Source organism: Dermacentor variabilis, chromosome 5 (assembly GCF_050947875.1).
Source record: "Dermacentor variabilis isolate Ectoservices chromosome 5, ASM5094787v1, whole genome shotgun sequence".
Lineage (NCBI taxonomy): Eukaryota > Metazoa > Arthropoda > Arachnida > Ixodida > Ixodidae > Dermacentor > Dermacentor variabilis.
This window is the reverse complement of record NC_134572.1, coordinates 178,061,875-178,084,156: the sequence shown is the minus strand read 5'-3', so window position 1 is coordinate 178,084,156 and position 22,282 is coordinate 178,061,875. Positions and strand designations below refer to the sequence as shown.

The following is a 22,282-nucleotide window of genomic DNA, read 5'->3' as shown; positions in this document are numbered from 1 at the left end:
AAAGAAAGGTGTGCTGCTCAATGTCGACACGCTGTAACGTCGGCGGACGAATTGAGGAAGCGCCGTGGGTCAGCCGGCCGTGTATTCTTTTTCGTGGAAGGGGGCCTGGACGACAACAGGGAGGGTGGGGGGATTTCCTGCTTCGCTGGAGGTCAGTGAGCTATCGTCTCTCTGAAAGAGAGAATAAAACAAGCGGCAGGTAATTGTGACCTTGGGAAAAAAACGATTGTAAAAATGGAATAAATATAGAAATTAAAGAAGAACGGGACGAAAGAAAAGAAAAAAGTAATAACTAAGCAACCCAATGAAAAATAACTAAGTGTTGTTGCCGATACCTTGAAATTTAGCATAGCAAATAGATTCTAAAGCTGCCTCTGAAAGGTTTATGCCTAAGGTTGCAATGTCTTGGACTTATGGATGAGGTATGATTATCTGTATTTGCTGTCTCGCGCAGAACGGAAATTTGACTGTAGGATGTAGAGTTTAAGGTAATTAAAGTTATGAGCTGGTTGGTTATAATGCTCGGCGACAGCTTTGGGAAGCTTTTTAGCTGTGTCCGCGCGATGTCCGTTTAACATGGCGTTCATTGATTGTCCCGTTTAACTGACAAATTGTTTCTTATCGAAGTAGCATTATAAGCATATTGACGTAATAGTTCTGTGGAAACACGCAAAGTGGAGCGAGGTAATTAATAAAGGGGAAATGAGACAACCACCCAAACGTAGCAAGTTGCTACAAAGGAAATCCATACGGGTTCTTCGAAAGAAAAGGTCTCGCAGTGTAAGAAAAAATCGTCATGGTCCGGGACTGGAACCCGGGACCACCGCCCTTCCGGGGCAGCCGCTCTACCATCTGAGCTAACCAGGCGGCAAGCAGATTGCAGGGCTAAATCTAATTTGTCAACAACTCGAGGCAAAGGCAAGAGTTTGGCGTAATAGTTTTGCGGAAACCCACAAGGTGGAGAGAAATCATTAAGGGAAAATGAGACATCCACCCAATCGTAGTAATTGCTACAAAAGAAACCCATACGGGTTCCTCGAAAGAAAAGCCTCGCAGTTGAAGAAAAATTCTTCCTGGTCCCGGAAGAATTTCTTTTCTGCGAGTAATTTTTCTTCAACTGCGAGGCTTCTTCTTTCAAGGAACCCGTATGGGTTTCCTTTGTAGCAATTTGCTACGTTTGGGTCTATATTCCATATACTCTTTATTACTCCATATACTCTTTATTACTCAAGCATATAACTCACATCGGAACCAGTGCAAGTAAACCTTATTTTCACTTCGTGTGTGTAACTATTTGGGGTGCTTTTAATTTTTCAATTTGAAGGTGCCTGCACGTTTTGTACCTGGGGCGACAATATGTTTTTATTACGGAGGAATGATCTTGGCTGATTGTTGCGTGCACTAACATGTCTTTAAAGTTTCTATTGCGGCGATGGGTCACCCTTGGTGCCAATGGGAACGCTTTTCTCAGAGGCTCGTTACTTGATAATATTGGGTGGTATTTTCATAGGGTGTTGTTTGGGAGGGTATTAGAATATATTGTTATAGAGGCTGGTGGTCTGATTCTTGTGTAAGCCGTTTCTTCGCTAATTCCTAATGGCTCTCCAATCTTGACGTGACGCCATAAGCTCTGTCAAAAGAGACTTCTGGATAGTTTCTCTCTGCTAGCGTTGCTTTAAGGTCATCGAGGTGGTGGATATAATCGTTGGCTTCGCAGTAGATCCTTCGTAATCGTTTCGCCTGTCCAACAAAAAATTTGTCAGACAAGCGAATTTGTCGGACAAAGCAACTGCTTTGCTTTCGTGTTGTAGCCACACTATAGAGCGCGACAGTAATACATCCTCGTTGGCGCAGGTTGTCCACGTGTTTGTGAAGAAAAACGACGCACTAAAATTTGTCGGTCATGTTTAGTCTCGAAGTCTCTCTGATATGTCGTCTTTGCTGCTTTGGGACGTGCACTATACATGTTGTCATGGGTGGAAGGACCTTTAGTTCTTTTTTTTTTCTTAGCGGTGATCCATATTTGTGCCAAAGCTGCACACACAGGCTAAGCGATGCTGGATCCGCGGAATCGTGGCTCATTTTGCGTCGCACTGGTACTCCCTCGAATGCGCGGAACGAGGTGAACTTGGCCTCCCCGGAAGCAAATCGAACCTGCGACCGTCCGCTCTGCAGCAGAGCACCATAGCCTCGAAAAAAAAGTCAGCGACGATTACGATACTCCCTGATGAGAAACTTAAACACAGCTCTGTACATGTTTTCATTTTACGACATAGGCTGGCGCGTACAATCTGTATCGTGCGGCACGTTGCAAACTGAGCGAAGTGTAGCGCGACTGAGGCTCCCTAATCGGGGAGATGGTGAAAGTCAACGCGCGGACGCGATTCACAGGAGTCGCCGCAGACAGGCCTGTACTCATGCAGCGCTCTGTTTCCATATAGGGTATGGGTGGCGTCATCGGCGAACAAACGACCCGCGCTACTCTGGCGCCATCTCGTAGTCATCGTCGCCGCAGAGCTCGTCTTGCGCGTCGCTACGCTTTTGTTCTTCCGTTGTCGCCATACCCTCCTCCTTCGCTTTCCTCCTCGCGCGCCCTTCGCTGGCGCCACCTTTCATCACCCGCTGAGCTCCGCGTTCGCTCGGTTACGCTGAAGTACGCCGACACTCGCCGCAGAAACGGGCGTTTAGAAGCTGCGCTCAAGCACCGTCTACAGTATGTGTACCACTGTATGCCTATCTCAGCGCCGCCATTAGTATTCGCGTGCCTAGGCCTTACGAGTCGAGAGTGAAATGTAGGCTCTCGAGAGTGTTGTAAACAGAGGGGAACCAGAGGAAAGGTAGGCAGGACACAGTGGCCAGTGATGATGTTTGTTTCGTTGTCTCTCGATTGGCGTCCGGTGAAGGGCCTAATGGGTTGACTGGCCGTGGCGATAAGGCTAAGACGTCCCGGGGCACGTGGCTGGGGAAACACTCCTCCGTGATTGGTTTTTAACGACCGGGTCGCTGAAGTGGCACCGTCCCGCATTGTCCAACGCGAGCTCTGGACAAGGACGTTGTCGAGCTGCGATGATGTGTGTTCAGGCCTGCGAAGAGCTGTGCACTTTCTATCGGCGCTCGGCGATATGTAACTCAAGGCCGTCGGGCTTCTCTCGACGACGGATAAGGAGAGACGACGAGGTCGACGGGGTCGAGTGTCTCGAAGCTGGATCAGCGTGGGCGAGTTCAGTGCTCCACAAGGAGGGCCTCTCTTTTCACGCAGGCTGACCTGCGCGTGCAAGTGTGCGCACGCATATCGCGAGAAACGCGGGCGACTCCGCTGGACGTCATTCACCTGTCGTGTATGGCCCGCGATAACAGGCGTCGACTTTTCCGCGCGCGCATATTCTGCACGCATTGTACACGCGAAGGTCGTCGTTCCTTCTGACATGCCGCTGTCGTGTTGTCTGCCGACATAACTTGGCAGCACGTCTCTTTAGCTTCTGGCCATATGCATTGCGTGGCGAGGTTAATTCATTATGAATTTTGGCTTGACCCGCCGCTAATTTAGCATCCTATATGGTCGATCCTTCCGATGCTCCTATCGCGCTATAAAGCCTTTTGCGTAAGTTTATCTTACGCCTTTTGGCAACGCGATCATAAAGCCTGCTCGTGGCACTTCAAACTATTAGAAGTTCCACGAGCAGGCTTTGAACCATGACAAAGCTGCGTAATGTACCCACTCTGTTGAGCACTGCAACTCTTTCTTTTTTTTTTATTCACACGGCAAAAGCTGGACTGATCTTCCCACTGATGCCGTTCGTCAGTCCGGCTAATTTCAAAGCACTCCAATACTACGAATGCCCACATCTCCTATAAGTGTCCAGCTTGGCATACTTCATGTAGAATGCATGATTGAACATTCGTATGGTGCGTAATGGTCGACGACCACGCCGAAATGCGTGCACCGTTGCAAAATATTATGTGTCTTGAACTTCACAGTTTGGCCTGAAAGAGCACTATCAAGACGCTTTTGTCAGGATTGAACGCACTGCAAAATTCTCACCGCCCTGTTTTTTTTTTTAATCGTTCTTTAGCATGTGTCTCTAAACCGTGCGCTGCGCCTCCTTAGAAGGTAGTGTAATGCGTTTCAGAAGAACCATCTTTGCTAAGGCCGACCCCTGCCAATGGTTTGAAATGCGCAAACCGGAAAAGGGGGGTTGGAAGACGGGCGCTACGTCAGGCGTTCCCAGCCTTTGGCCAGGTCGCCTATAGGCGCGTGTGCATTTCGCTATCTGAATAAACATGAAGTGAAAAGTATCAAACGACGCTTCGATGCTCTTGTTTACAGAGGTCGCGTCGGCAAATAAATAAAAGGGAAAAAAGCTAGCCTATGCGGTGCGATGAATGCTCGGCAGTCACGTGTCGAGACAATAAGCGACAACGCAGAGATGACATAACGGATCTCCGTCGCCGTACACTTGTTCCGCGATAACCCTTTTCCAGAGGGCGACTTCGCGGTTGCACGCAAAGTGCGAGTCAGGTCAACAAAATATGAGAGAGGCACTGCCAACAAACCTCTCGAGCAAGGACGACGCGTGACTTCTTCTTATTCACAGGCATGAAGGGGAAGATGGGACAGTCGTAACTTCCTGTTTGCTGTGGTAGGTTGATACGATCGCGCGCTTCCCTCTTACGATGACGGAAACGTGGTGATAGGATAGAAGCATGACAGCAGTGAGTCTCTCTCTGTGGGGGACCGCTTTCTCGCCGAAAAAAGAAAAAAACAAGCGTTTCACAGTCTTCCGAATGGGGGCGCTTTTGTGCTGATGTGAGCGAGTTGGTAGGGGGTTGGCCGGCGCAGCGTTTTCCCGATGTATTGTACGCGAATGACATTGTTAGCGGATAGTCGGAGAGAGGTCAAGCTTCCTACAAATATATTTTGAAAAGGCGGAGAAGCTCCGTGTTAAAAGTTTACTGTAAATCAATCGGGGCTTCGTGGTGTTTAACAATGCGACTGATCAGCTAGACACTGTACGAGAAATGAGAGAGCAAGTATAGCTGGGTGCGAGTACGTGGGAGTGTGGGTTAAACAGAGGAGTATGTAAATACAAAGAAAATGAAGTAATCAAAGCGAAATGCAAGAGGAACGCGGTTATAATGAAACATAGAGGGCTATGGGAGTCCAACTAATCGGATGTTGTGCGATGTGTACGGAAACGCGTAGTCGTTCTCAGGCTTGTCATTGATAACTCGGTGCTGTGCTTAAAAATCTGAACTGCAGGGGTTCTTTTTAGATTATCCAGAGGGCTGTCGCTAGGCTAGAACGGGGCCGCATTGGCAAGTCATAAATGATCGAAGCAGTATAATGAGATATAGACTGGGCGTCCTTCAATGTGCGGGGCTGATATAATTTCGACCGAGTGAGGTGGGTCTTCACCGCGGGAATCGGGAAACGACGACGAAGCCGGGCATAGTGAGGATGGAAAAAAAGTAGAAAAGATTGTATTGACTTCATTGGTACATGGATGTGACTCTCATCTGAGTCTCGAGCGGTCTTACTAATTAACACGTGGGCCAGCACGGCCTTAAGGCGGCGATACACTCCGACGTAACGCGCGCGCGCGCGCGCTCGTCATGGCGACGTTACGTTGTCGAAAACACGACGCCCTACATTCCGGCGGCATTCGGCGCGCTCGGACGTCGTCCGGCGCCGAATGCAACCGACTGCATTTCGCGCCGACCGCGCCGAGCAAGTTAGCGCCTAGCGCCCTCGCTCGTCGAGGTAGAGACTCGCTACTCGGCAGGCTGAGCCAGAACGAGATGGCCTCTTCGCAAGAAAGCGTGCCCGACCCACGCGGCTCCGAAATCGAAAGGTTTCTGGAGGCCGTCCAGCAACATCCTTGTGTCTACGACACCAAAAGAATGGACTACTGGGATGCGGAGCGGGAAAACAACGCGTGGAAGCAGATACGCATGTACTCCGGCCTCTCAACACGAGCGTCAATGCTACTACGCACGTGTGTGTATACGTCTCCGGACATGCTATGCACTCAGCACCTGTTTGTTTGTCTTGCTTTCCCTGTTTCAGTCGAAGAGTGCCTGAAACTAGAAGCGGCTGAGGGACCGCTATACTCTTGAATTGAAAGCTATTGAAGCGACGAAAAGGACTGGCAGCGGCTACGTGTCTGTGTTATGTAGAAAGAGAGACCTGTTAAAGCGGGAGACACACGGTCCGATTCGGTGTCCGATCCGGCGTCCGACGAGCCGGAGCGGCAGCCGGAATCGAGGTGTTTTGCCGTGCCGAAGCGCCGGATCGGGCGTGCGGAAAACCGGGCAGATTTTCATCGTCCGACGCGACCGGCGACCGCACCGTCGTCTGTCCACAGCCAATGACAGCGCGGCTGGCATGTGACGTTCTCCGACGTTCCCTCCACGGAGGCGGCGCTGGCTGGCCGGTTTTTCGCAGTGTTTTTTTTTTTTCCTTGCCTGCTGCAGTTTGTTTCCGACAAGAAATAGTTGCCAGTCCAGTGAAATTATCTCGAATGTGTGCCTGTTATGCAAAGCAGCGCCTAGTACACTAGCACTAAGCTACTGGCGAGATCGGGAGCCGCGACGCGAGAGCATTTCGCCGGCAGACATCCCACACCGACCGTCTGAGCGACGCTGTTCGCTTCGCTTGCACGTTTGCCCTTCGCAACGACTGCGTCGAGTAAACCAAATGTATTTAATTACGCGCTACCTAAGTGTACAGTGTTAATTGTTTTGGCAAACAAGCGCTCTTCGACGAGCTCGGGTTGGATCGTAAGCGCCGTCTGCCTAGCTAGGCCTACCGGCCCTATCGCTGCCTGTTAGCGGAGTCGTCAGTGGACAACGCGCCGTCGTGAAGTGTTCTGTCACTTGCAGGGGCATGATTTTATTGACAGTGTTCGTGTAAAGCGAAGCAGTGTTGTGCAGAGTTGTTTATATTGCGTTTCTCGACGTGGCTATGAAGTCGAGCTGGGGGGCTGGATCTGGGCGGAGCTTACGCGCCGCTCAATCTTTCGGATGGACGCACCGTGTGCCCCGAATCGTCGTATGCCGCACGTCGGATCGGACGCCGAATCGTACCGTGTGTCTCCTGCTTAATGTTTCGTCTTGAAGAATGTGCCTGCGTCCGTGCCATCGCCGAGCAACAGTCCGGTCCGCGGAGGCAACCGCTACCGACAGAGAAAGCGCGCGAAAAGATTTGTTTCGATGTTCCACGACAGGCGGCACGGAGCGGCGTGGTGTTCTGCGCATGCGCTACTCCAGCTGCGGCAGGTGCGCGGCGTTGTAGTGTAGAGGGACGGATTTACGCCTGACGCGACGTAGCCGACCTGGCGTGACGTAGCGCAACCACCGCGCGCGCCGGGTCACGTCGAAGTGTATTGGCGCCTTTACATAACCACTGGTAGTCCTGTCGTCACCACCGTCATCCTCCGGAGCCTACCTTTCCCTTTTGCGCGTCCTTGGTGTCAACTCGGGGAAAAGCGGCACGTCGTCTTGACGTTTGCTTTCTGCTTCTATCCGTTTCTGTCAGCTCGTGGAGAAGGAGGTGGCGTCGGTTCGGAGAAGTGGGCAATTATGTTGACGTGAGGGAGCCCGTTCGAATGCTTCTCACACCTTACAGGTCGATCATAACAGGATGCCCTGATCAAACTGTGCTTTGACGAGCGATTGTGGAACATCAACGAATATCGATGGGCGTCTAGGTTATTCAGGTATCTGTGCATGAAAAAAAGTACGAGTACCAGGTAACTTACCCGTGCGCGCTACTCAGAAGGGCTTGACGGCGGCATAGAAAATGGTCTGAAATGTAAAATCATAGATGCCAAAACACTGTACTGGATAGGAGCAATGGAGATGAAATTAAGCCAGCTGTAGAAGTATCGAAGAGCAAATAATCAAATGAGAAAAAAAAGTTATAATTGAAAGGGCAGTGGCCCTATTGTTGGAAGCCAGGTCCGGGCCAGCGAAGCTCTTAAAGTTTGTGTCCTTCCAACTATACTTTATAACTGTTATGGCAGGGCCCGCTCGACAGGATGCCAACATTTGGGGGCGTACAACTTTTTTCGATAAAATATGTAGATAGCGTCGCCCGAAGAGCATTGTGTCCCGTCATCTCTGCTTTAGTAGCACCTTCAAACACCAGGGCAGTTATGTGACGCTGCGAACGGTCATTTCGGGAGCCATGCTTGGGGAACGTACAGAGGTTCATCACCCTGCCCAGTGCATGCACGGGATCCGAGAACGGGCGGTTACAAGGAAACCATTTCAGATGAACACGGCTCTAGTATAGCGTGTGCAAGGGGAGCAGAAACTGCCGAGCATATTTTAGTAGAGCCTCGCAGTATTTGTCCAGCGATAAATGTGTAAGCAGTTGGCTTGATTGATAGGTTAGAGTTTAAGGACAGTGTAGATAAACAAAAATGACCCTGCATGACGTGGAGAATACTAGATTACGGATTGAAGACGCGTAAATGAAGAGGTAATGCGCAAGACGAATACTCTGTGAATAATGTATAGCTCAGTGTGTAAAGTTGCTTACATATACATAACTGCGCCGCACAATATTAAAGGACGAGCCCGTTTCAAATGGGGACGCCCACGTGCATCAACATCACCTCCACGACTATATGTTTGTGCGGTGTTGGAGAAAATTTACGGATAACGATTATTTTTCATTCGTACAGCGTGTGAAGACAGTGCAGGAACTGTGATAAGAACGCTTTGCCGCGGCGGGGCGGAGTGGACGCGAGAACTTCTGTTACCCCGATTCTCGCAGCGCTGGCCGATTTGCGTTTTTCTTTCATTTCATCGGCTGCGCTGAAACTTGCTGGAACAGCGGCGCTACAGCGCCCCATTTCCCTGAATGTGGTATTTACATTTTTATGCACTAGACGCAGAACAGCTGCTTCGTGTACCGTCTGTTTGCGGCGCCTCTGAGTCGCCGCGTTCGTTCAGAAGTCTTGCAGTGGCCCGTTTTGGCAAACGCGCCCACACGGCATGGGCGCGTCAGCAGATAGGCGCCGTCCCGTGGAAGACGGTGGTGCGCTGACCCGATTGGCACTGCTACTGTACTGACGCCTGCAGGGCGTCGAGATAGGAAAGCGGTGCGCGAGAAATGGATGCGAGAAGGCGAACCGTGACGACGGTGAAGTGGAAGCTTCGTTGGGTAGATATGGGTCTTGTAACTCGCCCGGTCGCCACTCGAGATCGACAGAGAGCAACTACACGATGATAGGCAGTGTTTCTCACGCGATACCCAATTCTGTCGAACCGCGCGCCCGGTAAACCTTCTCTACCCCCGTCGCAGAGCTTAAGTTTCTGTAGGCAGAGGAAACTCTGAAGCCGAACAGAAGGACGTTGCATGTTGGAAAAACTCGAGTGCTCAGCACAAATGTCGACGCGCTTTGCCGCCCGATAAGCTTTCAAACGCGATATACTGGCTGTCTGATGGAACCCCTCACATATTTAGGAAAAGCGGATGCTTAGCGTGAAGCTCTGCTCGTTTTCAGTGCAGTGCAAAAGCGGAATTTTTTCTGCTCGCTTATGGCGTGATGTTTTTTTTTTTTTTTTTGTCGGCGTATGTGTGTCGTGTGTGTCGTGTACGTATATGAAGAGCTGCGACGGGAAACGCGAACTCGCTTCGTGCATGAAGGACGACAAGAATTCGGCCAATTTTTCAACCGGTTTCTGACAGGCGGTTGAAGGATCCGCTCTTTTCGGTGCGGGTCGATCTGCTCAACATTAGGCGCAATGAGTCGGCAAGAAGACATCCTGCCTTTTGGAAGGGCATTCATTGTTCGGTCACTATATTCCGCTCCTATCAAATGTCGCAGCTGTAGACGGGTATAGACAGAATCAAAAATCTCGCAAGTGTGCGTTTTATGTATTGTGCTCCTTGTGAAGACCCCGATTAGCGAGCGGAAGCTACACAAATTATGGTGCGCACATCCTGCTTTTATTTTTCGTCGCTCGGCGCCGACCATATTTCCAACGTAATTTTGTATCGACCTCTCCGCATCGATTTTCTGCCGTGCGACCTCGACGTTGTAAATTTCGGATGAACGGGATTGACGTGAGGTGCTCGGTCGGACTGGTCGTTGCATTAACGGGCGCCGCAGCGAGCATGAAAGCATAGGAAGATACGCGCCGTCGCATACCGGAGTATACCGGGTGTTTCAAATTTTTCACATTTTTTTAAAGGTTGCCTGTGGCAGATATCGCAATTCTGGTTCATGAGCATGGTCTACTCGAAGAGGCGGACATGTACAAAAATATTGAAATGCATAATCGACCTCGGTCTGAAAAGACCGGGCTTCAGGACTTGGAATAAAGTTTTGTGAATGAATGAATAATCGACTAATTAGCAAAAATAACTAATTAAGCTTTAACTAATGACTTTACGGCTCATATTGCAATTTACAAATTCTAGCTGTGGAGTTCGCAAGGCGGATCCACTTGGATCGGGTTCTCCGAATGACGCTTGTTTCGAGAAATTATTTCCCGAACTTTGCGGAGAAATGAATTGGCGTTCCAGTTACTTTCCTAACGAAACCCCGTATTAACATTGAAGCAGAAAAGTAACTGGAACGCCAGTGTATTTTTCGGCAATGTTTGGGAACTAATATCTCGAGCCTCTCATTCACGCAACTGCTGGGTTGTCATGTGTACTTTCTTTCCACGGAATTACAGAACATGATAAATGACACGGGTGTCGCATTCATTATGCTTACCTCAGTGCTTCTTTTCGCGCGCGTTTCTAATTGCACAATATTGTTTTTTTTTTTTTTTCGCACATGGCTGACAATCCCGAGCAGGAAACGCAACTTTCACCTTTACAAACAGCCCTACTTTCTTCCGGTTATATGAAAGGCGGTGGACATTTTGGATAACAGCAGTATTATTCTTAGCTGGCATGGAGAATACAGCCCTTCCCCTCTGTGCCTCTCTGAGCAGCCCTTCAGCAATCGACATCGCCACATTGCTCGAACACCCTGCCTCGCCTAATCATGCTAAATGGTGTTGAAAGCCTGTATACGGTACTCATGACGATCGTAAACCGAGGGCCAGGTGATAGAAGCTGAACCATGCACAGTCACTGGCAACTGTTCGCTCTCTACACGGCTATCTTCACACGGACCTGAAGCGAACGGGTCGAGCCAGAAATCGGACTCGCCGCGTTTACACGAATTCGCTTCTGACGGGTCTAGAAAATGGCGGCGCGTGCAGCGTCGAGCCGATACATCGGCCGGTTCGAACAGGGCTTCCGGTTCCTGCACCCGACTCTAACAGCTCTCTATTTCATCAGTGTTATCGTTAGTTTGAACTGCACAGTGCTTCTCTTTTCCTACTACTGACACCGTTGCCGGTGCACTAATCGCGACGTCTCCGTGGGTCCGCGCAAGTCTCAGCGCCGGTTGGCCCGACCCTTCCGCGTATACGCGCATGCAGCAAATTATTCGGTAGACCCATGCAGTCGGGCTGGCTCAGCCTGACTCGATGCTCGCTCAACGCGACCCGATGGTATTTGCACGAACTCGACGGGCCGATTCCTGTCTGACAAGCTGACTCGACCCGCTTCTGTCGGTATCATACAAACGCTCTGTGATCTGTGGAAGGGCTGAAAGTTGCGTATCGAAATGCGTAATCGACTGAGTAGCATATACTTTGTGGCGCAAAATACATTTCTTGAAAAGGAATAGAAGAAAGGAAGACAGTGAAGCGCCAATTTGGCGCTTCACTGTCTTCCTTTCTTCTTTTGGCGCTTCACTGTCTTCCTTTCTTCTATCCCATTTCAAGGAATGTATTTTCTGCCACAAAGTATACCTAGGAAATCTAAGCACCAACTTGCCCAAGAAGTCTTTTTGGAACTGAGTAGCACTTTCAGTAGTTAACCTTTTAACTGATTGCTTTACGGAACATAGTGCAATGTATGAATTGGAGCCGGCAAGTTGGAACACATGTCTACACGGGAGACCATACATACATACCCACACATGTGAGTGCGTGCGTGTATTCTTCCAAGTAAACATGTCCTCAGGCCTCCAAATTACGCACGTTTCTAATACGTTCCTTTGCAACGCTCGAACCGTGTTCTCTAGCCGTTTTGCGTCTTTTTCGTGGTTTTGTAAAAACCACGAATCCTCCTCGCTCACAGCTGGCCATATTGTTGAACTGCCTGTTTGCCATCTATGCGGCACCGCGTGTGCTCACTCAAAGCCGCGTCAAGCTGTCTCCTTTTTTTCTTTTTCGCGCTCCTAAACACAATTGATGTAGGAGTAGGTTGAAAATTAAGGTGCATTGTCGCACGAGCGTCCGTGACGTGCTGCTGCTGCTGCTTCGTCATCATCGCACGCGCTCGACTGCCGAGTTCCGAGCGGAGTGCGTCGATTCCGAGGGCGTCTATACCGCCTCGACAACCGCGACGGGCTACACGGTGCACTCGAGGAGCGGCGTTCCCAAAAAACAGCGGATGTCGTTCGATCTATTTAGAACGCGGGAAAGGGAGCTGCCCCGTGTATGCGCCGCGGACAACCGATTTACGTATTTGCTTATGCCATAGGTAAAGTTATGCCCGGATTCAGTAAATCAGGGCCCATATTTTCCAAAAGTTTTCGCGCTGGATTTGTTCGCAAGAACAAACCGCAACCAACGCCGATGCAGAACGTATTATTACCGGAGGCGGCCGAGCGATGGCAAAGAGCACTTACGAAAGAAAAGCTTTGCGAATTCGGCCCCTGTTTCTTATTTCAGTTGAAAAAGTGCGTCCCTACGAGGTCTCTTGTGAAATCCGCGGAGTATATATATCCGCTATCAAAGGACGTCTCCTCAATAACCTTTGCCAACAAACATTTTTTTTTTAACCCAGCCTGTGTGTACTTCTGCTTATTGACAATGAACAGCTTACCATAATTTCGTGGCTTTGCCGTGGTCGAAGCTCGAAGGAGAAGTAGTGGAGTCAGAAATGAAGGAAAGAAAGGACGGGAGAACGGGCGAAGCAGCGCACGCGCTATAGTGCAGGTGAATACGTGTACACAACTTGTCTTATTGCGACAGCGCTTGAGAGATGTACTTGAACCGAGTTTTCTCTCTCCGTCCGGTCATTTCCGTTACGCCGATGGCTAGGCCGTGATGCTCACGTCGTCGTCAGGTCATCTTCTCATCACCAGATTCAGTCTTGCCTTGTGACGCAAAAAAAAAAAAAGGAATATCGTTACTCGAACACGTGACCCTAAGGAAACATTCAAATGAAATGTGCACGCGCCGTGGGTGTCTTCGCCCCACAGACTACGAGAGTGGGCACCTCTGTGTACTCGGAGGTCACAGTGGTCAGTACTGCAGTGGAGAAAAACGACGTTTTGTTCAATGCTCACTAAATTAAGTACTGTACGTCAGTTAAGGGGCTAACTAGTGCGCATAATTTTGCCTTCGCCGTCTCTAGTTCCTGTGACATTGGCGTACTTTTGGCTCAGAGTCCGCGCATCACCTCTACTTACCGGATTCGTAGCGACGTGACATAGGACTCTCGAGCAATTGCGCATGTGGAGTGTTCGTATCAAAATATTCTGGTCTCGCTTCATTCGGTGAGCGCGAAGATCGCAAAGATGTTCTTGAAAAGACGGCGGTGCGAAAGCAGCACGCTGTTGCAGTAGGCAATTAAGGAGTTTTGTTGTTGTATTTAACTTTTTCTTTTTTTGGGGGGAGGGGGGGATGGTGGCTGTACGCGATGAACTAGTTTGTTTTATTGACTGATATTATTTCGGAAATTGCTCAATAATGTGTCGTGTTTTTCTTTCTTTCTTCTTTGTTGTTGACGTGTGCTACAGTGCCCTTTTCGTCTGCAGTGCGCCATCCCTGCGGGAATTTCAAATAAATAAATAAATAAATAAATAAATTTTTTTTTCTGCACGCATGCCGCAAAGGCTGCACGCCGTCGCATGACCGAGCCTGTGGACGTCGACGTCATATTTCGCACCTAAGCTGAGCTTTTCGTTTCCAGGTGTTAATATCGCACTCCGGCAAACGTCGGCTCCGAGAGCGCATTTTGTAACGATATTTTGTTTTCCTTCTTGCGTTCACTTTATTTTTTTATTTATAATTTTCCTCATGCAACCGCGCTTCTGGTACTACCAGCATCGTCCACTCGTCGGGAGTTATTAAAAGACCATCGCAGTACAAGATTCCCTGCAAAACACGGCACTTTGCGATACTCACCCGAATGTCGTTAGGAGACGCGCACTTTACGTCAGTTGTAACAAGGAAGCGCAGAGGAGAACCGGTTCCGACCGGTTCCAATGAATTCGAACCAAAGCGAGTGCGAATGGGTGAAACCGCTTCGGCCGTTGAACGGGTGCGGCGAACTTCCAGTGCCGACATAGCGGAGCCGCCATGCATGTGTGCTGCAGAAAGGGAACGCAGCCCTTTCGCCCGGCGCGACCGTGGTATGCGCGATAAACGCCCCCTTTTCATCGACGCTGTCTCGCTGCTGCTGCGCTGAATCGCGCGGCTGGCGATTACAGAGGCGTGCGCGGCAACATGTCCGCGGCTCGCGTCGCGTGTTTTAATGCGAAAGCATTAACTGGAAGATAAATTCGGCGTTTGGCGGTGTTACCACGCCACGGTAACACGGAGGCTACGAGCCCTGGACTTTTGGTGGGAATCGAGGCCCACAAACTTTGGCGTTAATTAAGGTGAAGTAAATTCAGGCATGACGAATTAATGTAGACCGAACTAAGGTACCTTAATCCACGACATTTGTTGGGAGTCAGACCTTCGACCTTTGGTGCCAGTCGAACCCAGTATACCTTGCGTTGTGGCATGATTTCTAAGCATCGCGCGGTGGTCGCAATGCTTTCACACAAGTGCCCCCTTGAAATTTTTGTTTGTTTGCTTTCTCACTTACATTTAATTTCTTTATTGTTCTACGGGAGCCACGTCTCGCCTCACCAGCGAACACTTCAGGCACCTAAACGGCGTCCCCCCGGTGTATGCGGGCCGTGATGGCGAAGCTCGCGCAAGCAGACTCGCTGTCTCATTCCTCGATCATTCAAACGTATCTATACAGTCAAGTACACTTGTCGGCGATCTCGTGAGGTTAACACTGTCTTTGGACAGAACTATAGTCATAACAGGTGCCAAACTGCAGTGACTCCTCGACTGTAACTTAATTGCTGGGAACAGCAATTATGAAGGACAGTTATGTAGTATCTGGTCGCTCGGGCAAAGTGGCCGCAACCTACTGGTTAAAAGGCTCGGCTTGAAAGCGCGGCGTTGGTTAGTTCTGAAGTCGGACAACTTTCTTGACGTCACGGCGTGCCGCAGCGACCCAAAGCGCGGCGAAGAAGTGAGCGAACGAGCGACAACGCATGATCTTTCGCTTGTAATAAATAGGTGCATAAATAAATAAGTGTAAAATAAAGAAAATGTGAAAATCGGAATTGACGACGTAAAACCGTAAGGCAGGTGGCGACGCCACTATGGAACCGCCGCACCAACTCCCCTTGAAGTCATAATTGTTACAACGCATCATTATCATCAGCCTACTTTTATGTCCAGTGTAGAACGAAGACACCTCCCAGCGATCTTTAATTACGTCTGCCTTGCGCCTGCTGATTCCAGACTTCCGCAGGCAAATTTTCTAATTTCATCACTCTACCTAATTTTCTGCCGTCATCCACTGCGCTTCCCTCCCCTTGGCACCCATTCTGTAAATCTAATGGTCGGCCGGTTATTTATCTACCCTACGTAATACATGGCCTGCGCGCAGCTCCATTTTTTTTTAAAATCCTAATGTCAGCTAGAATATGGACTTATTCGGCTGTTCCCGTTTGCTCTCAGATCTACACCGCTCTCTTGCTGTCGCGGTCGGAACGCATTGCCGAAGATAAACGGGTATTTAATAACGAGAGAGAGCCCATGCCTGTGCTCCCTATACGAGCGAAAACTCTGCCTAGCGACTTTCTGTAACCTTTTCTGCCCAGAGAGCCTTGCGTCACGCTTACGTCATCGGCGTAGCCGTAATAAGCGAACTTAACTCTCATTTTCTCTGGGGGCATCGGGTGTTATGCTGCTGGGAATGATGTTTCGGACTGCAGTGTCCTTCTGACTCGGCGTCTTCCGTTGTTTTCGCCCTGAATTAATAAGTAAATACAATTTTTATAATAATAAAAATAATAATAATTCCAGCTCGCCCATCTTTCTACCTTGCTGTGTTCAGTGCGGCCGCATTCTTATCGAAGCAGCACTCGCGAACGGCAAAGAACTGCAGGGCATCGGCATTAATCCGCAGCTTTCCACTAGGCGGCATACTGCACACAATTCAGGTGCTGCTCTAACACGTCAATCAGTCAATCCCTGACAGTTAAAAACAATCGGTGAATCACAGTCGTTCAAGCATTCAATCTATCAACCAATATATCACTCAGTGAAGTTCGTTGACTTACAGCGTGCTATAGAGTCGCTATTTCTCCGATTTCTTCCTAGCCCGCTTTTTCTTTTTCTGTTTTCGAACAGGTCTGAGAGGGGGCAGGTGATATTAACGGCTCACGCGGCCCCGGCCCCCTCTTACGTGTAATTACAAAAGCACATCGGCGTTACAGTTCTGTCGATAATGTGTTGCCAACTCTTAGGCCACCACGCTCAAACGGCATAACCGTCTTGCCACCCGCCGTGGTGGCGTGGCGCCTATCGCTGTTGCTCTACTAAGCCCGAGGGCGCGGGACCGAATCCCCGCCGCATTTCGGTGGGGGTGGAATGCGTCCGCGTACCGTGCATTGCGTGCGCGTTAAAGAACTCCAGGTGGTTAATCCGGCGTCCCCCACTACGACTTGCCTCGTAATAAAAACGTAGTTTTGACACGTAAAACCCCAGAATTTAATTTTATTTTAACCTTTTCTTTTTGTCAATGCGAATGTCGCCTGTCTTTTGTAACCTGGCAACACTTGCACTCTTGCAACAAAGACGGACCATCGCCAGGGACCATGCACCAGCAGTGACTCATCAAATCGTCTTTGCCGATGTCTCTAATACGAGAAACATGCGGCGCAGTTAAATGCTACAATTTCAGTCAACGAGAGCCGTGAAATGAACGAAGCATTCCGAATACTGGGCCGACGTACTGCATGTGAACGCGAAGCCAATTCGCGCTCGATCACGTGGCTGCAGCGAGATTATCGCTCGAGTGCACCGTACACGCGCACTGCTTTTGTGGAGCGGTCGAGATATTGCGGCTTGTTCTTCCCTCGTGTTTTTTGTGAGAGCCTCTTCTGGGGACCCCATTTCTGAATTGCCGGCGAGCGGTGATGACCTTTGTGAAGACGATGCCAGAGCTGTTTTTTCTTTCGAACACTCTAGCCACTTTCGTTTGGGTCGACACGTTGGCGAACTTGACCACTAGTCGACTCAAACTCACGGGTGGCTCTGAGTCTAGGTCTGAGTCCACCCGTGTGAGTCCGAGTCTCAGTGAGCCCGTCCGAGTCTGTGTATGCCGAAGTGAGTCTGAATCGACGTTAGTCTGAGCGAAACCACTTAACTTTTGAGTCTGAATCGGAGTAAGTCGAGGCGACGGGAAATGTACGTGTTTTTGAGTCAGTGAGTCCAGCTATCCTGAGAGCGAACAACTTTATTTGACGCAGAGCCCCGGTCTGGGTCCGCTGATTCAGTCAATTCAAACATACGCGAACTCATTTACAAAAGCTCAGGTTCACTGACGCGTTTTTCAGTGAATCTTAGTTTTTGTGTGTTCATGTATGCTTGAATGGACTGTAAATCTTTGTTATTGCGTATTTCTATTTTTGTTTTTTAGTACACGAGATTATGCGAGGCTGAGTTCACATGATTCCCGAGTGAATACGATTCTGCGTATTGTTAAGCAATAGCATTGTTAAGACCATTTATTTCTTTATTTTTTACTTGTCGTTAACGTGTACTCCGTTTGGCAGTGTAAAATTCCGCTGTTTGGAGTGTATCATGCCAGTGGCTTTTTTCTTTTTTAGTTTTTAACACATGTCCTCAGCTTACATGGCAGTGTGACGTGTATCCTGTTTTCCGCCTAGTTTTATGGCAGAGTACTGACTTTGCCGTTGCAGCGTTCTTTACACAGCGTCAGCTGTTATGGGCTCATTTCAATAGCTCTCTCGCTTGGCGTTGTTGTCTGCCGCCGTCGGTGTGCGGTGTCTGTCGCAGCTATCGCCAGGCTACCACCCACCATGGGTGATTGGCCAAAAAATGGTTGCATTGTCTCGAAGAAAAGCCACAGGCTGGCGTGCCATGCATAGATGAAATACATGTATGGCATACCTAATTAAATGAAGCAGGCTAGGTGACTGTTGCCACCGCCCGATTTCAAAGGGAATGCCAATAAATCATCATAATTATCATCGTCATCATTAGCATCGTATCCTCCCACTTGTCACGCGATGTGAGATGCGCGAGGCGTAGCGCATCTTCGCATTGCATTTGCATATTATCACACCAGGTCTCACGCCATATAGCAGTTTTGCGTAGGTAACCGTACAAGGTTGTTCGGGTTTCCTATCTTGTATGTGGCCCCTGTACCCACTTCGGAGGATCGACCAAGAAATGAATGGATTGTCTTGAGGAAGAAAAAGCAGATTAAGGAGATGTATATAAATGCCAGAATGAAAGAGAACTGCAATGCAAACTTCGCATTGCCGTTGCGTTGTGTTACACCAGGTGTCCCGACATGTGGCAGTTGCATGTAGCGTGTAGCTGGAGCTGGTTAACTCAAGCAGGCTGGGTGACTATCTGTCACCGCCTCGTATCAAAGGGGACGCCTAAAATCATAATCATCATCATCATTAGCGTCATCATCGACGTCATCGTGTCGGGCTACGGGTGATGGGAGGTGGCATGTGCGCCACGTGGCCTATGTATCGGTGTTTACACTTCGGTGCCTTTTATGGCGCGTCCTCGCAAGCTACGAACCGCTGCTGAAGAAGCTAATCGTAGAACGCGCACGGCTATACAACCAGGCACCGTCAGGCACAGCAGACCGCAGGGCAGAGCCTCGGCTTGCCGTCGATGCCGCTTGCACAGTTCAGATCGTTCTCGCGAAAACGACGCTAATCCCCGTATTCAGAAATGCATCTCAACTTGAAGCCCATGCATGCTTGACTTGATAAAAATGACGCCTGGTGTGAACACGCCCAAGACGCTCATTGCGTTTCCTTGTGTGCATTCACGATAGGCGTCATTTAAATCAAGTGTGGGCTTGATTCATTTCTGAATACGGGGGTAAGAGACTTCGCCGCAAATACCCTCTAGTGCGTGCTGATGATAATGGAGCTCCTATGGAGCCGCTCCTCCAGCTTACGCTGTGACATTTTGCGTGATATACCCTCATTTGAATATTAGGTCTATCTTGGGGGGGGGGGGGTGTCTGCCTCCCCCTTCCCCCACCCTCGCACCCTATGTAATACCCTCTGACAGAGGGTCTTTAGGGTATAATGAAATAAATAAATTGTGCGACATTCAGTGACCCTTAGTGAGTATGAATCGTGTAGGCATGACATTGAATTTTTTTCGCCTCCTCATTTCCTCGTCTATACGCTGAAATGAAAAAAAAAAGGTAAAATGATGACGACGCGTGTGCATCAGAGCAACTTGGCTGGTATTAGCGAGACTCGCACCGGCGCCATTGCTTAATTTGACTGTGCCATTTAAGGTATGTGCACGCCTGCCCAAACTATTTTCATCCACGCGTCTCCGTAGCAGATGGCTGCGTTTACTTGTGTTCTCTTTTAGTACTGCAGGCTGAGCAGGATGTCTCGCTTTTTTTGCTTTTTGTTTTTTCCCCAAGCAGACATTGGCGCAGCCGATCGCTGGCGTCTGCAGTTCTTTCACATTGAGCTTGCTCGTCACGATGCGAGCGCTAAACGCTGTTGCTACGCGCTGTGAACGCGAAAAGCAAACGAGAGATGAAATTTCGATCATCTGCAGCTGCGTTCTTCACGCAAGACAGCTGCGCGGGGCGACAGGCGTAGTTACACCGCCTTGTTTTTGGCGCAGCTCGAAACAGCTGCTGAAGAATCGAGTCCCGTGTCCGAGTCTTGATCTTTTGAAGTTCTTCGGCGTGAATGACGCTCGAAGCCACCCGTCAGCCCTTGTTTGCCTAATTTTTGTGCAGCGCCATCGAAAATTCGTAGCCCTAAAAAACGCTGACGCGTAAAGACTCACTCAAACAACTATGATCAACGAAATAGAAGCTAGCAGGAAGTAAAAAAAAAAAAATGTCGAAGTAACATTTGACTGACTGGCACGTCGTGAACAACGCTAAAATAATTTCTTTAAAAATATTGTGCAATAGTTCCATTCTACTGGTATTCGCCGACGACATTCAGACATGAAAGGTGTGTGTGCGTGTATATATATATATATATATATATATATATATATATATATATATAAGGAAAGTGAAAAACACCTATGGCCAGCGAGTGAAATGAATATGGTAGGCTTAAGGCTGCTCTCTTGTAAAGGCTGTTTCAGCACTTTGAATCGTGACATTATAGTGCGGTGCTGCGCTGCAAACAAGCATAACCTTCTGGTTCTGTAGCACGCGCATGTCTCTGTAGCTGGCGAAACTTTCGGGTAATTCTGTGCATGTTTCTTTGCAGCTTCACCGTACAAAGTCGCGTGAATGCCAACTTTCCCTATCGCGAATGACTGAAAAAATGGCATGCAATTTGCGCTGCTATGCCTGGCAGTTCGTAATGGGGGCTGGTGGTGTTTCGCAATAACCTGCGAGATCGGCTACTCTACATCAATCAATCGATGTGTCGATCAATTAATTAATCGAGTCATTGTTGTACATTGTTAAGAACAACACGCGTGCAATGTTAACCAGCAGCCCGACCAGCTAGTGTGTGGTCCAAAAAGTATGCATTTATAAGAATACAAGACATATTAAATTAACAATCAAGAGACGATACATTCAGAAGCAAGAGATCAGTCAGTGGTCTTGAAGAGATTATTTATGGCGCGTGACTAAAGAGATGAATGCGTTTATTGGTAAGCTGGAGGTTTCTGTTAGCTTGTACTTCAGTGGGCACACTATTCCAGGTTAGTGCACAAAAAAACTTCAGCAGTCGGAAAAGTAGGAGGGAAACGATCAGATGTGCCCTTTGAACGATCGAATAAATCGACCCTATTTGAAAATCACGTCCGTGAAGAAACTCAGTGTATCATTCCTCTTCAATTATTGCGTTGCCTCTGCGCACTGTTTTGGCTAGCACCGACGTTCCTTGCGCCATTAAACCCCAATCATCATCAGCAGCACCGACGTTTGACGCGTATCTTATCTTTGCTAGTTCTCAATATTCGTATTCTTAAACTGTCGTACGCTTGCTGTCCGAAAAAGACTTACTGTCTGACAGCCACTGTTCTCTACATGTGATTCGCGCAATAGCAACATTGGGTACTTAGTCTGCACGCTGCGGCAGCTGGCCCAGCATGGAAGTGATATTGCACAGATCTAATGGTCGCGCACGTCTTATACCGGTATCACACGTACACTTCTGATCGCGATCGGGTGTTGCGCTGCACAGTCATTTGCTATCGCGATCCGGCGGGATCCGGACCTGGGCGATCGCGATCCGAGAATCGTGATCAGGCCCCTTGATCGTGATCGCAGGCTGACGTCTTCGCCTTCTAGCGCAGTATTCTGATAACGCTAAATAATTTAAAAAGGAAGTGAAGACAGTTCAATAAATCCAGCTTAATTATCATGTAATTGCTATCTTTCCAATGTCTCGAAAAAGAAACATGACAGGATAACAGATTGGTGTAAACTTACCCGTTTAAACTCATCATCATCAGCCTGGTTACGCCCACTGCAGGGCAAAGGCCTCTCCCATACTTCTCCAACAACCCCGGTCATGTACTAATTCTGGCCATGCCGTCCCTGCGAACTTCTTAATCTCATCCGCCCACCTAACTTTCTGCCGCCCCCTGCTACGCTTCCCTTCCCTTGGGATCCAGTCCGTAACCCTTAATGACCATGGGTTATCTTCCCTCCTCATTATATGCCCTGCCCATGCCCATTTCTTTTTCTTGATTTCAACTAAGATGTCATTAACTCGCGTTTGTTCCCTCACGCAATCTGTTCTTTTCTTATCCCTTAACGTTACACCCATCATTCCTCTTGCCATAGCTCATTGTGTCGTCCTCAATTTAAGTAGAACCCTCTTCGTAAGCCTCCAGGTTTTTGCCCGTACGTGAGTACTGATAAGGTACAGCTATTATGCACTTATCTCTTGAG

The 22,282-nt window shown here is 48.9% G+C and overlaps 1 protein-coding gene across 1 annotated transcript in view; it reads left to right on the top strand.

Annotated features, from left to right (window-relative positions):
• LOC142583363 (cysteine dioxygenase type 1) overlaps positions 1-22,282 on the top strand; it is a 163,496-nt gene that overhangs the window by 74,925 nt on the left and 66,289 nt on the right. The gene's annotated exons all lie outside the window — the stretch shown is intronic.